Consider the following 843-nt stretch of genomic DNA (forward strand, 5'->3'; position numbering starts at 1 on the left):
CTTTGAACTAATGATTGGTACTGAGTTAAAGAATGCACACACATAAAAGATTGCAGCCTTTTCAATACTCATTCAGTGTTAAACCTTTTTTTGATTGGGCATTGGTTTTTTCAATCTTGCTATGAATATGTTGATGTGTGAATTCATAACTGCTTTGAGAGAATGGAAAATTCAAAAATTTTAAACCTCAATCCTAAGCGAAGAATAAGTAATGAAAACTGGATAGAAAAAAATTGTTGATTTAAAATTGAAAATGATTTCACACTTACACAGCTCTGGTATGTATACAAAAAAAAAATAGAAAAGTAGTTATACACATGTTTATATGTACGTACATATGTATACGTTTTTGTCTTTTTCAGGGGCTACATACATATGCACATATTTACGTAGCATTTACTACATAGTACGCACTTGGTTGGCATTTTATTTTTATTAATAAGAAAAATATGGAATGTGCATTCGAACATACATATTTGCACATACAAACATACATATTTGCACATACAAACATACATGTTTGCACATACAAACATATCCATAAAAATTGCATTTGGTTTGAAAGCAAACCGGAAAGAAATGAACAAAGTTATTCCGATTTCGATCAATTCCCTTTTTGTATGAGTAACTAGTAATTACTCAGGAACCAATTAATCAGAGTCCGATCAATCAAATTAGGCCATCAAACAGGATTATGATCAATTAAAAAAAACCGATTAACCGATCAATCGCACATCCCTACTTTTCACACTTTTATAGACATTTGCTGCATAGCTAATTTTTTTGGGTGATTCTCCAAAATTTTTCCACTTGTTTTCCACGCTTACCTTACTACTTCACAAA

Source organism: Rhagoletis zephyria, unplaced genomic scaffold (genome assembly GCF_001687245.7).
Source record: "Rhagoletis zephyria isolate East Lansing unplaced genomic scaffold, Rhagoletis_zephyria_1.1 Rzeph_scaffold_02518, whole genome shotgun sequence".
Taxonomy (NCBI): Eukaryota; Metazoa; Arthropoda; class Insecta; order Diptera; family Tephritidae; genus Rhagoletis; species Rhagoletis zephyria.